Source organism: Capricornis sumatraensis, chromosome 22 (genome assembly GCF_032405125.1).
Source record: "Capricornis sumatraensis isolate serow.1 chromosome 22, serow.2, whole genome shotgun sequence".
Taxonomy (NCBI): domain Eukaryota; kingdom Metazoa; phylum Chordata; class Mammalia; order Artiodactyla; family Bovidae; genus Capricornis; species Capricornis sumatraensis.
In genome coordinates, this window is record NC_091090.1 from 30,299,035 (window position 1) to 30,313,434 (window position 14,400).

The window sequence follows — 14,400 nt, forward strand, 5'->3', positions numbered from 1 at the left end:
AACACCAGTAATAGAGAGTCCAGATTATACTGCTGACCAACTGAGGTTTAGTTTAGTACAGAGAGCTTCAAGTTGCTGGTAATATATATTCCAAGCTCATTTCTTTCAACAAAATGGTTCCCTGATAAATAAAATTTGAGAAAGCAAAGAAAAGAAAGAAAAATGAGAAAGAAAAAATTAATAAAATAATGGTTATTATTATTTCCATTACTTTCATTGTCATAATTCCATTTGAAGCAGCAAAGTCTTTATAATTTCTAATGGGTAGCTGCTGAGAATGTATAATATTGCAACTATTTTGAAAGACACTTTGACAGTTTCTTGAAAAGTTAAAAGTTATATTTACCATATGATTGAGCAGTTCTTCTCCTTGGAATATTCTCAAGAGATATGAAAATATATGTCCTCACAGAGAGATGTATGCAAAAATTCATAGCCATGTTACTCATAATCATCAAAACTGAAAACAATCCAAATATCCATCAGTTAGTGAGTGGATAAACAAAATGTGCCACATTCATTCGATGGAATAATTCAGCCGTGAAGGAGAATAAATTATGTGAAATGACAATATTTAGAACAAATGATGATACATGTTACAAAATGAATGAGCTTAAAGAATACTGTACTAAGTGAAATAAGCCAGACACAAAAATCTATATGTCACATAATTCCATTTACATGAAGCATCTAGAAAAATGTAAATTTATAGGCAGTGAAGTCAGATGAGGGAGGTATAGGGCTTTAAATATTTACTCTTACAATCTCCAAATGTGTATTCTCATTATTTATATAAGACCCTTGATTTTTCCCAATAATGTGTTCCAGTTTTCAATATAGAAGCCTTATTTATCTTTTTGGTGTATTCAATACTAGATACTCACTATTCTTGGTTATTATTGTGAATGGTACCATCATCTTGACTTTGATTTTGATTTGTTTCTGGTAAAGCAGAATATAATTGGTGTTATGTATCCAGATATATTGGTAACTATTAATCTATAAAATTACTGATTATTTTTATAATCAAGATAATGGTAATTTTAATTCCTTTGCCACATCCTTATATCTTTTTTTTTTTTTTTGCATTTTTTATTGTCAAACGATTCCATGGTGGCTCACACGGTAAAGCATCTACCTGCAATGCAGGATACCTGGGTTCGATCCCTGGGTCGGGATGATCCCCTGGAGAAGGAAATGGCAACCCACTCTAGTACTCTTGCCTAGAAAATTCCATGGATGGAGGAGCCTGGTGCGCTAGAGTTCATGGGGTAACAAAGAGTCGGACATGACTGAGTGACTTCACTTTCTAACATCTCAAGTACTCTAGATATCATGAGGAAATTTTAAAATATTTCTCCATTGAGTCTGATATGTGCAGTGGGGTAGCTATCCTTTCTTAGACTGAAAAAAAATCACTCTTTGTTCTAGTTTTTAATAGTAGAGTAAAAAATTAAATGCAAGTGTTGAATTCTGTCAATTGATATTTTATAATTTAATCAAGATGATCATATGTCTTTTCTCCTTCTTTCAGTTAATATAGTGAATTACATTAATTTTCAATTGTTAAAGCAAACTTCATTCCTGGAATAGGCTCCATATGACATTGATACATTTTTTTTTTATAAAGCACCTGATTTAATTTGCTAATATCTTAAAGTTTGACATCTATGTTTATAAGAATGATGAGTCTGTAAATTTCTTTTTGTTTAGGGTCCTTGCCAGTTTTTGACATAAAGACTATACAGGTTTCATAAAAGTATTTGAAGTGTCTTTTCTTTAGACATTTGCATTAAATTAGCATGGTTTCTTTCTTAAATATTTTAAAAAATTTACTGAAGAACAGGCCATTTAAAAAATTATACACCAGCCCCAAGCATCTTGTATCCTGCATCAAACCTAGACTGGCGATTCATTTCTTATATGATATTATTATACATGTTTCAATGCCATTCTCCCAAGTCATCCCACCCTCTCCCTCTCCCACAGAGTCCAAAAGACTGTTCTCTACATCTGTGTCTCTTTTGCTGCCTTGCATACAGGGTTATTGTTACCATCTTTCTAAATATGTGTTAGTACACTGTATTGGTGTTTTTCTTTCTGGCTTATTTCACTCTGTATAATTGGCTCCAGTTTCATCCACCTCATTAGAACTGGATGACCCAGAGGGATGGTATGGGGAGGGAAGTGGGTGGGGGGCTCAGAATTGGGAACACGTGTGCACCCGTGGTGGATTCATGTTGATGTGTGGCAAAACCAATACAATATTGTAAAGTAATTAGCCTCCAATTAAGATAAATAAATTAAATTTTAAAAATTATACAAAGAGAGACACCCAAGAGCACTATAAATAAATCTATGTATTCTAAAAAACATTCTAGTAACTCATAGGAGGCAGAGAAAAGAAAAATTACATATAAAATATAGAAGGAACAAATAGAAAACAATGATAAAATGGCAGATTTAAACCTCAGCTAACAACTACAATAAATGTAAATGTTTACCACAGTAGAGATAGTCCCTTACCACGTAATGATGGTTCAGCTTATGATTTTTTGACTTTTACAATGGTGCAAAAGTTATATACATTCATAGAAATTGTGGATTGAATTTTGATCTTTTTCTGGGTCATCAATATGCAGTATGATACTCTCTCAAAATGCTGGGCAGTGGCAGTGAGCTCCAGCTCCCAGTCAGCCACACTATCTTGAGGATAAACAATCAATACATTTACAACCATTCTACACCCATAAAACCATTCTGTTTCCACATTCAGTACAGGGCTCAATATATTACAAGAGATATTAAACAATTGTTATAAAACTGGTTGTATGTTAGATGATTTTACACAACTGTGGGCTAATATAACTGTCACATTTAAGTTCAGTTCAGTCGTTCAGTCACGTCCAACTCTTTGCTACCCAATGGACCATAGCACACCAGGCCTCCCTGTCCATCAGCAACTCCCAAAGCTTGTTTGAACTCATGTCTGTTGAGCTGGTGATGCCATCCAACCATCTCATCCTCTGTCGTCCCCTTCTCCTGCCTTCAATCTTTCCCAGCATCAGGGTCTTTTCCAATGAGTCAGTTCTTCACATCAGGTGGCCAAACTATTAGAGTTTCAGCTTCAGCTTAACATTTAACATTTAAGTTAGTTTTGGGTAAGCTATGATGTTCAGTCGGTTAGGTGTATTAAACACATTTTTGACGTTTTCAACTTTTTAAAAATTGTTTTTGTTTTTGGTGTTTTCATATTTTCAACTAATCAGTAAATAACCCTATCATAAGTAGAGGAAGATCTGTAATCAAACTGCTAGATGGATAAGATAATGACCCACTAATTAATGTCTATGAGAAGTTCACTTCAATTACAGCAATATAAGTGGGTTGAATGCAAAAAAAAAAAAGAAAAAAAGAAAAATGAAAAGGGGACAATGTGCAAATATTATCAAAACAGAGCAGAAGAGTCTGTATTAACATAAGATAAAGTAGATTTTAGAACAAATAAAATTACCAGGAACAGAGGAGGAACATTACATAAAGATAAAAATATTCTCCACCAAGTAAACAAGGCAATTCTGAATGTGTTGCACCCAACAATGGAGCTGAAAAATAGCTGAAGAAAAAACGGATCGAACTAAAATGAGAAAAAAACATATTCACAATTATAGCTGGAGATTTCAGTATTCCTCTAAAAACAACTAAACAGAAACTCAAGAAGGATGGAAAAGAACTCGATGATATGAACAAACAGGATCTAATCAGTGTTTAGAGAACAATATTTACAGACCAATGTTTATAAATAATGCAAAGGTCTAAGTGGAGGTTTTATACTCCCAATAAAAATGTAAAGAAAACATGTCAAAATTTGTGAGATACAGCTAAAACAGCGCTTAGCAAGACATTAACAGCACTAAATGCTGACTGCAGAGAAGCTGAGAAATCTCGTATTAATAAAGTAAGTTCCCACCTAAAGGAACTGAAAAAAGAAAAGCAAAAAATTCAAGGCAGGCAGAAGGAAGGATTGAGATTCAGACATGAGCAGAAATTAGCGATATTGAAAACAGAACAATATAAAATATCAATAAAATGAAAACTGACTTTTTAAAAAGATCAGTAAAAATGACAAGCTTTTAGCAAGACTGATAATGAAAACAGTATTTACAAGTATCAGGAAGAAAACAAGAGATACCCACAGACCCTACAGATACCAAAAAATAATAAAGTGATACTGCAAACAACTTTATACACACAAATTTGATAACTTCTGCAAAATGAGCCAACTCCTCAAGAAGTATAAATATGAAAATTCTCACAAGATGAACTGGATAATCTGAACACCTCTATAACTATTTTAAAATTTTAATTCTTTATATTTAAACTCAAGAAAAAGAAATCTCCAGAGCCAGGTGGTTTCATAAAATGGATAGTTCTATAAAATGTTTAAAGACTTACAAATATTTCTAAAATAACAACTGAGTTTAGCAGGGTCTCAGGATGCAAAATAAACCTACACACATCAATTCTATTTCTATATACTTGCAGTGAATACATGGAGTCAAATTTAATAGTAAAATATTATGACCAATCATTCAAAAATGAGATAAATGCATACAAACCTAACAAACATGTATAGAACTTGTATGCTGAAAGTGTTTTAAACACTTGCTTAAATAATCAAAAGTTGTAAATATTTGAAGAGACATACTATGTTCTTGTATTGGTAGATTCAACATAGTAAACACACTAATTCTCCCCCTTCCCCAATGATCTTTAGGTTTAATGCAATTCCTATAGGTTTGTTTGACAGCATTAGAAAGAGATGTCAAGACAAGGGGAGTAGCTCCTTTTCCTACCTGGTGAAAATGACTAGTAAATTTGTGTTTTGAAGGTAGAAACTTGTTTGTCTACCTACGATAATGAACTAATGGCAAAAGAACTGCCAAAATAATCCATTATTTATTTTGAAATAGACAACATTTCAGATGCACACCTGGGATCACTGGACAGTTGCTAGTGGAAAACCAAGGTGGAGTTTTGAAAAATAATGTGGCAGTAATTATAATAGATAAAGAGGTGTATGTTTTGCTCTAGCACAATGAACACAAGGTCTAGATCAAAGAGAAAAAAAAACAAACCTCTTTGTACATACGATATTAATGGGCAAGTCTATGAGAATTCTAGCTGATCTCTCTGTGACTACTTAACAGAAAATGTTTTGGTTCTACGGCTTCCCTGGTGGCTCAGACAGTAAAGAATCCACTTGCAATGTGGGAGACCTGGGTTTGATCCCTGGGTTGGGAAGATCCCCTGGAGCAGGGAATGGCTACCCACTCCAGCATTCTGGCCTGGAGAATTCTGTGGACAGAGGAGCCTAGCAGCTTATATATAGTTCATGGGGTCATAAAGAGTCAGACACAACTGTGCAACTTTCACTTCACTTCACTCACGATCCAATATTTGAGCTTGTGTTATTTGGAGTCACATATATCTTGGTTCAGTCTGAAATGTACCATTTTCTACTCCTGTATCCTTGCAAAGCTTATTTAACCTCCAAGCATAATTTTCCTCTTTTGCAAGATTAGAAGGAATACTAAAATCCCTGAAATGATGTGAGAATTATATTTCAAAAAGATGTATAAAAAGGTCCTTGTTAATTCTGGGTACAAGGTAAAGAGAGCAAAAATTGCTCAGTTAATTATAGTCATTTTATTGCCAAATGGTGAGTACTATCGCTAGAACTATTAATGCACATAAAGGATAAATTCTTATTAGAACTGGGGTGGAGTGTAAATTAATGCTGAACTTTAGATAGTTGGCCTCTAAAGTCCATTCTAAATCTGAAATATTACATTTATTCTAAAATAATGTGCAATAATTATCTAATACAGATTTATATGTTTAAAATTATGTGATTATGTCAAAAGATATAATTCATAGCTTTCCCATAGTGTTCTCTTTTCTAAACACTCTGTAATGTATTCATTAGCAGTCTTCTTTTCTTAGGATAAAGTAAGAGAAGTTGATAAATAAGGGACATATCCCCAGTAAAATGAGGAAATCCTAATGGGAAACAGGAATAAGGAACTCAACACTTTTTTTAGGTAAGATATTACATTTTAAAGCTGAGTTATCATGCCAACAGCTGACTTGAAGTCCTTTATCCGTCTCTCAGTCTCCTGCATACTGTGATGTGGGCAGTTGGTTTTATTACCTTGTTAGATAACATGCTATAAAAAATACCTTTAAGACCCTCCATTCCACATAGGTCACATCATATAAGTCCCCCTTTATCTCTGTGTTCTCTGGAGGTGCCATTAAAGTCAATCATAATATCAGGGACAAACCTGAAGACATTTTCATTTGCATTAAATTATTGACTAATATTCAATTTCCTGCAGTTTATTGGAGACAATCTTATCTGTAAGGAGGTATAGTCTATACTCTCCATACAACAGTTATAATTCTGTTACCAGGGACACTGTTCTTTGAGTTGTCCACAGAATCACAGCATTTTTCAGAATTGAAATACCTGAAAAATCTAAGTGCTTTATTTTCAACAAGTTCAGTAATTTCCCCAAATCTACAACACTAAATTATGATGCAAAAAGGATGAGATCATAGGACTCTTAAAATGCAACAATTTTCTCTCCACTTCCTCAGTTCCTCATACACTCACACCTACATTTGTCAAAGTATTGCAAGTAAGAGGAAAGATTTCCTAAAAGGCTCAAACGAGTGACACATCAGTGGCCAGCACAGAACTGGCACACGAGAGGGCCCCAACTGAGATATCTCAGATACAACAGATCAAACCTTTAAAGTACTAAGTTAAAATAATCTTTTTAATGGAGAAAATTCTAAGCTTCAGAAGAGGACCTTCCTCCTGAATCTCTGACCAGCAAATGATGATGCTTTCCATCTCTGATGCTGATTGGTTTTTCTAACACTGAGATCATCCAGCCCAGGAAGAAAGAGTTCATTGGCTAGCATTGTTTGGCCACGTGGGTTGAAGAGGGTCCTAGTCCTCCCTGGGTGACTCTCAGCTGCTCCCTCACACTCTGTTCTCCTGGATGATGTGTCTGTGGTTCACTGGATGGCAGCTTTGGCAGTGCTACTGATGGTGCTCAGCCCTCCCTTCTCTTGGGCCAGGGAAACCCAATGTAAGTGCACATCTTTGAGGGGAGGGTGAGCTATTATGGGTGGGAGAAGAAAGGGAGTTACAATTGTCTCTGTGTCCAGACTACATCTCTTAAAAACTGTGACATTCTCTTCAGTCATCACCAGTCCTTAGCACATGGAGCCTTCATTCCTTCCACAAGAAAAGGGCCTTGGATGCCTGCCTTCTGAGTGCTGCTTAAGGTAACTCCATATACATGGGATAAGTCTTCTCAATTCTCCTCCAATAAAACCTCTCTAGTCTTACAACCCATTCCTCTAAGGATCTTAAGAGGATTTACAAGTAAGAAAGTCAGAATAACTGCCTTTATTATGTTGAGTTGCAAAGATCCCCTGGAGGAGGAAATGGCAATCCACTCCAGTATTCTTGCCTGGAGAATTCCATGGACAGAGGACCCTGGTGAGCTACAGTCCATGGTATCACAAAGAGTTGGACACAAAAGAGCACACACTCAACACACATATCAGAAAAAAGAAAAGTTTCTCTGAAAATTTACAGGGACTCTCGTGGAATTAGAATGGTCCCTGGTGGCTTAGATGGTAAAGCGTCTGCGTGCAATGTGGGAGACCCGGGTTCGATCCCTGGGTTGGGAAGATCTCCTGGAGAAGGAAACAGCACCCCACTCCAGTAATCTTGCCTGGAGAATCCCATGGATGGAGGAGCCTGGTAGGCTACAGTCCATGGGGTCGGAGAGTCAGACACGACTGAGTGACTTCACTTTCACTTTCTTTCTCCTAGGAAGATACTATGTATGTCCTTAACAGAGTCTATTGTGTTGCTGTCTTTTCCTAATATGTGAGAATGTATCAAAGGACATCCCTCACGATATCTTTTCCTGTCTTCCTGAACCACAACGTTTAAAATGCCTATATCCCTGCCCTGGAGCTTCTCTGACAGAAGTTGGCATTAATTTTCTCTCTTTCTCCTGGGTAAAGCATCCTGGAGCTAAACCAGGGATCTTTAACTACTTGGAACGACTCTGTAGATAAGGAGCATCCACAGGATGTTCTTAAGTGCCTTAAAGAATTTATGGCATCTTCTGAAAACCTGATACAGGTTAGTGTTCTTTATAAATCTATTTTGAATCTTTCTACATGATTAGTTTCTCCTCTATCTCCCCATTCTCTGGACTGAGAACATGCAAAGGGATTCAGCTAGTAGAGGATAAATTACAGGAAATTCTGTTTTTATAAGTTACAAGTAGTCAGATATCAGCATTTTCATATGGCAAACCATAAACCCTGAGAAGGGTCCTGAGAATGTGAGGTCGTTTCCATCCTACTGGGTTGAAAGTCAAGAAGCAAGTCAAGGGAACTCATTGGCTTATCAGATATTGGCCCCAAACTTCGTAGGTTCACTAATAATGCCATTTAACTTCCTTAATTAGTCATGTTTCGTGTCCTCTTCTTTCTGGTTCTTCCCTATTCTTTCCTCAAACTATGCCATGACCATTAGAAAAAAATCCCCATTAGAGAAAAAAATTTGCACAAACCCTCAGCACTATAACAGATCAACTGGATGAGACGAAACTTAATGAACGTTTCCCTGAATCTTAAAATTACCTTTTCCTCTCTTGTGAATGTTTCTTCCAACTAGTAGGAGGAGCAAAAGGAAATTTGCCTGAGTTCCCCACAGGAAACGGAAAGGATATCATATGCCTACAGAAAAAAAAAAAGAGTTTTGGAGCTGAGCTCTTTCTTGCCTTCCAGGAGTCACACAAAGACCCATTTCCAGAACACTGGGTTTATTCATTTTGAACTCAAATGTCTTTTTCTGAGCAACTATTATATACTGGGTTCTGTTCTTGGCTCAGAGAATTCTATTTCAGTAACTTAGGAAAGTCCCCTGCAGTCATGAGCTTACCTAATGGCGGGAGAGGAAGACAACAACTCAGTAAACACTTAGCAGGGAAAATCATTTCAGAGAGCAAAAAATGTGCTGAAAGAACACTTCAGGGTTGTAGAACAGAGAGACCTGCATTCACCTGACTTCAGTTCAAGCGTCTAGGAAGCTCTCCCTGAGAAGGTGACAGTCAGCTGAGACGTAAACGATGAGAAGAAGCCAGACTCATGAGGGATCTTAGGGACAAGTGTCCCAGGGAGACGGAGCAGAGGAGAGACCGAAATGTGAGAAGATGTTTGCTGTGTTTAAGGGGCAGAATGAAGATTAGAGTGGCTGAAGCAGAGCAAGCTGGTTGGACAGTGAAATAAGATGAGATTGGAGAGGAAACTAGGAGCCAAATCATATAAGGCTCTGGTGGCTGTGATGAGAACTTAAAAAAAATTTGTTCATGTATTTATCTTTGGCTCTGCTGGGACTTTGTTGCTGAGCACTCTTTTCTCTAGCTGTGGCGCACAGGCTGCTCATTGCGGTGGGTTTTCCTGTTGCCGAGCGCAGGCTCTAGAGCACACCGGTTTCAGTAGTTGAGGCTTCTGGGCTGTGGAGCACAGGCTCAATAGTTGTGGCGCACGGGCTTCATTGCTCCACAACACGTGGGATCCTCCCTGATCAGGGATTGAACCCGTGTCTCCTGCATTGGCAGGCAAATTCTTCACCACTGAGCCACCAGGAAAGCCCCCATGGTACTTTGACTTTTATTTAGAGATATGTGAAACTACTAAGAGATTATAAGGAGAGTCAGTGTGTTTATTTTAAAAAATAATCTAGCTACCACGTGGAGACTGGACTTCAGAGGTTCACAAGTGGAGTGGAGGACACCATTTAAGAATATGGCAGAATTCTACAGGGCAGGTATACTGTGGCTTCACTTACAATGGTGGTGACAGAGACAATAGTAAAGATAAAGTGAACAGATTTGGGGAGGTTGTTGTGTGATTTGCTCTTTTCAAACGTTGTCATGTGACAAGAAGGTGTTAGAGAATTCCTAAATAGTAAGTGGACCTAGTCTGACCCAGAGAACACTCCTCTCTGCTGTCATCTAAGTGAAGGCCTGTATTCAAAGTCTGAGGTCCTGTTCTTTTTCTATAAGCTGTCTGTATAAGAATGTTATTTTTTCTAACCTCATTTTCTAAGGGTTCAGTTCAGTTCAGTTGCTCAACTGTGTTCGACTCTTTGCAACCTCATGAACTGCAGCATGCCAGGCCTCCCTGTCCATAACCAACTCCCAGAGTATACCCAAACCCACGTCCATCAGTCGGTGATACCATCCAACCATCTCATCCTCTGTCATCCGTTTCTCCTCCTGCCCTCAATCTTTCCCAGCATCAGGGTCTTTTCAAATGAGTCAGCTCTTTGAATCAAGTAGCCAAAGTACTGGAGTTTCAGCTTCAACATCAGTCCTTCCAATGAACACCCAGGACTGATCTCCTTTAGAAGGGACTGGTTGGATCTCCTTGCAGTCCAAGGGACTCTAAAGAGTCTTCTCCAACACCACAGTTCAAAAGCATCAATTCTTGAACTCTCAGCTTTCTTTATAGTCCAACTCTCACATTCATACATGACCACTGGAAAAATCATAGCCTTGACTAGACGGACCTTTGTTGACAAAGTAACGTCTCTGCTATTTAATATGCTGTCTAGGTTGGTCATAACTTTCCTTCCAAGAAGTAAGTGTCTTTTAATTTCATGGCTGGAATATCCATCTGCAGTGATTTTGGAGCCCAGAAAAATAAAGTCAGCCATTGTTTCCACTGTTTCCCTATCTATTTGCCATGAAATGGGACCAGATGCCATGATCTTCGTTTTCTGAATGTTGAGCTTTAAGCCAACTTTTTCACTCTCCTCTTTCACTTTCATCAAGAGGCTCTTTAGTTCTTCTTCACTTTCTGCTGTAAGAGTGGTGTCATCTGCATATCTGAGGTTATTGATATTTCTCCCAGCAATCTTGACTCCAGCTTGTGCTTCCTTCAGCCCAGCGTTTCTCATGATGTACACTGCATAGAAATTAAATAAGCAGGGTGATCATATACAGCCTTGAGATACTCCTTTTCCAATTTGGAACCAGTCTGTTGTTCCATGTCCGCTTCTAACTGTTGCTTCCTGACCTGCATACAGATTTCTCAAGAGGCAGTTCAGGTGATCTGGTATTCCCATCTCTTTCAGAATTTTCCACAGTTTATTGTGATCCACAAAGTCAAAGGCTTTGACATAGTCAATAAAGCAGAAATAGATGTTTTTCTGGAACTCTCTTGCTTTTTTGATGATCCAGCAGATGTTGACAATTTGATTTCTGGTTCCTCTGCCTTTTCTAAAACCTACTTGAACATCTGGAATTTCACAGTTCACGTATTTCTGAAGCCTGGCTTGGAGAATTTTAAGCATTACCTTGCTAGCATGTGAGATGAGTACTTTCTAAGGGAATTTGACTGCAGAAATGAGAGTCCTACATCTGGCCAAGGCTAGTAATTCAGTATTATTAATACCAATAACACTGGTATTATTGGGTGTAGGAGACAAAGTTAGAAACGAGTTAACTGGCGCTTTGAATAGGATTGAAATATCTGTAGTTGTAGCTTACTAATATAGATAAGTAGTGGACAAGTGAAATTAAGAAGGAAGATGATATGAAGAATACATTATATGTCTTTTTAATTGGTTGGTGAGGCAAAGAGATAAGTAAGTCATACTCAAATTTATTTTGCTGGAAAAATAGCTCTTCATTGGAAGTGGATTCTTGAAAAATAGAAATTTCATATAGGAAGAACATTTTCGACAGATAAAATATTGGCAAAACTTTTAATGTAATTCTCAGTACTCCATAATTAGCAGTGCTTTTGACCACGTATTTTCAGATGGTTTATACTAGTTGAACTCATCCAGCGACAGATCACCAACCCTTCCCCCAACTCCTTGATCCTGAGTATTTGGCAATATCTCGAGCCAGAAGCAGAAGCAGAAGATATTAAGAAGAGGTGGTGAGAATACACAAAATATACAAAAAAGATCTTCATGACCCAGATAACCATGATGGTATGATCACTACCTAGAGCCCAACATCCTGGAATGCGAAGTCAAGTAGGCCTTAGGAAGCATCACTACAAACAAAGCTAGTGAAAGTGATGGAATTCCAGTTGAGCTATTTCAAATCCTAAAAGATAATGCTATGAAAGTGCTGCACTCAATATGCCAGCGTATTGGGAAAACTCAGCAGTGGCCATAGGACTGGAAAAGGTCAGTTTTCATTCCAATCCCAAAGAAAGGTAATGCCAAAGAATGTTCAAACTACTGCACAATTGCACTCATCTCACATGCCAGCAAAGTAATGCTCACAATTCTCCAAGCCAGGCTTCAACAGTACATGAACTGTGTAGTTCCAGATGTTTAAGCTGGGTTTAGAAAAGGCAGAGGAACCAGAGATCAAATTTCCAACATTCGTTGGATCATTGAAAAAACAAGAGAGTTCCAGAAAAACATCTGCTTTATTGACTACACCAAAGCCTTTGACTGTGTGGAGCACAATAAACTGTGGAAAATTCTGAAAGAGATGGGAATACCAGACCACCTGACCTGCGTCCCAAGAAATCTGTATACAGGTCAAGAAGCCAAAGTTAGAAGTGGACATGGAACAACAGACTGGAACCAAATCAGGAAAGGAGTATGTCAAGGCTGTATATTGTCACCCTACTTATTTAACTTATATGCAGCATACATCATGCGAAATGCTGGGCTGGATGAAGCACAAGCTGAAATCAAGATTGCTGAGAGAAATATCAATAACCTCAGATATGCAGATGACACCACCCTTATGGCAGAAAGCGAAGAAAAACTAAAGAACCTCTTGATGAAAGTGAAAGAGGAGAGTGAAAAAGGTAGCTTAAAACTCAACATTCAGAGAAGGAAATGGCAATTCACTCCAGTATTCTAGCCTGGAGAATCCCAGGGATGGGGGAGCCTGGTGGGCTGCCATCTATGGGTCCTGCAGAGTCGGACACGACTGAAGCAACTTAGCAGCAGCAGCAGCAGCATTCAGAAAATGAAGATCATGGTATCTGGTCCCATCACTTCATGGCAAATAGATGGGGAAACAGTGGCAGACTTTATTTTTGGGGGCTCCAAAATCACTGCAGATGTTGACTGCAGCCATGAAATTACAAGATGCTTGCTCCTTGGAAGAAAAGCTCTGACCAACATAGAGAGCATATTAAATAACAGAGACATTACTGTGAAAACAAAGGTCCATCTAGTCAAAGCTATGGTTTTTCCAGTAGTCATGTATAGATGTGAGAGTTGGACTATAAAGAAAGCTGAGTGCCTAAGAAAATGCTTTTGAACTGTGGTGTTGGAGAAGACTCTTGAGAGTCCCCTGGACTGCAAGGAGATCCAACCAGTCCATCCTAATGGAAATCAGTCCTGAATATTCTTTGGAAGGACTGATGCTGAAGCTGAAACTCCAATCCTTTGACCATCTGATGGGAAGAACTGACTCATTTGAAAAGACCCTGATGCTGGGAAAGATTGAAGGCAGGAGAAGAAGGGGATGACAAAGGATGAGATGGTTGGATGGCGTCACCGACTTGATGGACATGAGTTTGAGCAAGCTCCGGGAGTTGGTGATGGACAGGGAGGCCTGGCGTGGGGCAGTCCATGGGATCACAAAGAGTGGGACCTGACGGAGTGACTGAACTGAACTGAGAGCCATTTTTGGTTGTTACACTGAAGGTTTCTTCTGACATCAAGTGAGGAGAGGCCAGACATGCTGGAAGACAGCCTACAATGTGCAGAATAGCCACCCTCACCTAAGGGACATATTTGATCTCTTACCTAATCAGGTCAGATTTGAAAAGAGAGTTCTGTCACCAAATTTAAAAAATAAATCGGTTTTTAGAGCTGTCTGGATTTGGAAATGCCAAAAATGAAAGGTAGAAGTATACTGGGATCATGGTTTTAATTTCCTTAAAACTCTTCAACAGTTTCCCATTTATCACAAATTCAAAACCCTAACATCAACTATAAGACTTTTAAGAACCTGGCTTCTGTGATTTTTCCAGTGAAAACTTTCACTCTGCTTCCTCACTCTCTGTGCTTTTAGTGAGAAGTTTTCCTCTGGATTCGTGCAGAAATCATCAGCTCTTTCAAGCCTTTACACATGCTACTACCTTTACCCAAAATATGCCTCCTTTTTCTCTCAGACATACACACACTTCTTGCTTTTAGCCCATTTAAGCTAACCTTTCATGTCACATCTTTTTTTAAAAAAAACTGAAGTATAGTTGATTATAAACCGCCGGGGTCCAGCCCCTGCAGGATCCAGGGAAACCCAA

General features: G+C 38.2%; 1 pseudogene; it reads left to right on the forward strand.

Moving 5' to 3' along the window:
- Nucleotides 1-7,073: 7,073 nt before the first annotated feature.
- Nucleotides 7,074-14,400, forward strand: part of LOC138097937 (DLA class II histocompatibility antigen, DR-1 beta chain-like) — a 39,385-nt pseudogene continuing 32,058 nt past the window's right edge.